Source organism: Tupaia chinensis, unplaced genomic scaffold (assembly GCF_000334495.1).
Source record: "Tupaia chinensis unplaced genomic scaffold, TupChi_1.0 Scaffold144197_2, whole genome shotgun sequence".
Classification (NCBI taxonomy): domain Eukaryota; kingdom Metazoa; phylum Chordata; class Mammalia; order Scandentia; family Tupaiidae; genus Tupaia; species Tupaia belangeri.
In genome coordinates this window covers 191,608-194,095 of record NW_006204055.1, presented here as the reverse complement: position 1 = coordinate 194,095, position 2,488 = coordinate 191,608, and the positions used below count along the sequence as shown (strand labels likewise).

Below are 2,488 nucleotides of genomic sequence, written 5' to 3'. Positions count from 1 at the left end.
TTGCTATATGGCGCGTGCGCTCGCCAGACAGACAGAGAGAGACAGAGAGACAGAAAGCGAGAAATCACCCCACAGCGGGGATGGCCACGCCGCAATCCCTTCTCCTCCATTCTCCTCTCAGGATCTTGGGCACGCATGCACACGTGCCCAGCGTGAGTTTCAAGCCACCGGGTCTGGGACACGAACCACGGTCGACTACATGGGAGTCCAGCTACATAGCCATTACGCTAACTGCTGGTCCCCTGAGTTGTTTCTATTTTAATGAAAAGGAAACTGAGACTAAGAAATTATTCCGTTCCAGGTACATAGACAGGGGCTGTGCTTATACTACAACCCAGGTCAGCCAGACTCAAACTCCTGCTCTGGGATACCTGCCATACTGTCTTCTACATGTTGTGGGTGATGTGGAAACCAGGGTCCTGAAAGATTAAGAATGGGGACTTTGAGGGTCCTTATCTATGATCTGCCTTATCTTAGTGGTGTTATGAAGATTAATTGAAAATTTGGGGGACCAGCAGGTGGTGGTTAAGGTGCTGGACACTCCCACATAGCCAACCACGGTTCAAGTCCAGGACCTGGTGGCTTGCTTTCTCACTTTCCCACTCTCTCTCTCTCTCTGGTCAAACTGCAATAAAATAAATGAGTAAATAAAATTAAATAAAAAATAATTCTAAAAAATGTGAAAGTATTGTATGAACTATAAAGTACATGTAAGAAATTATTATGTATCTGAGTTGCACTTTTTGATGATTTTTTCAGATGATAAATTGCTATTAGCCTCCAATGTAGAGGTTTTGTCATTGAAAGGGGGAAAAGTTCCTACTTAGGAATTAGCAGTTTAGGTAAGTCATTTGGGGATGACTTCTTTTTAGAGGTTTTTGCCGTAGGGCACGTGCACTTGCTGGAAAGGACAGCTACAGTGAGAGGGACAGTGAGAAATCATCCCCAGGGGTATGACCAGATGCAGTCCCTTCCCTATTGTCCTCCTGGGTTCTTGGGCACACGTGCACACGTGCCCAGCATGATTTTCAAGTCACCAGTTCCGGGAGTCAAACTGAGGTCAGCTATGTAGGACTCCAGGAAGGCAACCACCATGCCATCTACTGGTCCCATGACATTTTTTTTTTAAGTTTAGTCACTTTCTTCTGTGAGTTTGAGAGAGAAGGAGATACACACACACACACAGAGAGAGAGAGACAGCACTCCAATGCACACACACAGAGAGAGAGAGAGAGAGACAGCACTCCAATGTGGTCTTGAGGCTGCAGTCCACCCCCAGCTTCAGTTAGCCCTGATCCTGTGCACATGAGTTCAGTATAAGATTATCTGTATAGGGGACCAGCAGTTAGCATAATGGCTATGTCGCTGGATTCCCAAGTAGTCGACTGCGGTTCGTGTCCTGGACCCGGTGGCTTAAACTCACACTGGGCGCGCACGCGCGTATGTGTGCGTGCGTGTACCCAAGATCCTGAGAGGAGAATGGAGGAGACGGGATTGCGGCGTGGCCATCCCCCCGGGGGGGTGATTTCTCGCTTTCTGTCTCTCTGTCTCTCTCTGTCTGTCTGGCGAGTGCACGCGCCCTATAGCAAAAACCTCTTAAAAAAAAAATTACCTATATAAGTCCAGCAGGTGGCGCAGAGGTTAAGACCAAAGTTCAAGTCCTGGTCCTGGTGACTTGGAAAAACATGCCAGATGGGGCCAGCAAGTGGCGTGGTTATTTATGGTGCTCATTTATGGCAAAGTGGTTCAAGTCCCACACCTGGTGGCTTGAAACTCACCCCAGGCATGTGTGTGCATTTGCCCAAAATCCCAAGGGGAGAATGAAGAAGGGATTGAAGCATAGCCAACCTCCATGGGGAGTGATTTCTCACGTTCTCTCACTCTCTGTCACTCTGTGTCTCTGGTGTTGTGTACCCTATACCAAAAATCTCTCTAGAAAAAAGAAAAACACACTGTGTGTGTGTACACATCCCCAAATCCCAAGAGGAGAATGGAGGAGAAAGGACATTCCCCTCGGGGGGTGACTTCTCACTTTCTCTCCGTCTCTCTCCCTTTCTCTCTCTGTCTTCCTCTTTGGTGAGCACATGCACCCTATAGCAAGGGGGAAAAAAAGGTTATGTGTACAACAAGCTCATAAAGAGCTTCCACGTAAAACATCATCTTTGTCTTTGCAACAACTCAGGGCTGGCGGGACAACTCAGCGTTGTTTTGCCAACAATAGACCTGAGGCCCAGGGGTGTTAGCCAGCTTGCTCAGGGTTGCCCAGCTCTGGCAAGTGGCAGAGAAGAGACAGGCTCCAAAGTCCCAGGGAGTTTCCTACAGGATGTGGCCTTCGTAGTGGCTGTGCCACGTTTCCAGTTTCTTGCTCTCAGGACAGTGTGGCTCATATCCTGGCCCCTTTCTTTTCCTTTCAATGCTGTTGTGGCTGAAGGGTAGGTTAAAAAGGAGGGGCAGAAGAGGGGCAGAGACAGACATAGACAGGGAAAGA

General features: G+C 48.4%; 1 protein-coding gene across 1 annotated transcript in view; it reads left to right on the top strand.

The window, feature by feature from the left end:
* Positions 1-2,488, top strand: part of ANKRD54 (ankyrin repeat domain 54) — a gene marked incomplete at its 5' end in the record, with an annotated part of 15,546 nt that overhangs the window by 1,618 nt on the left and 11,440 nt on the right.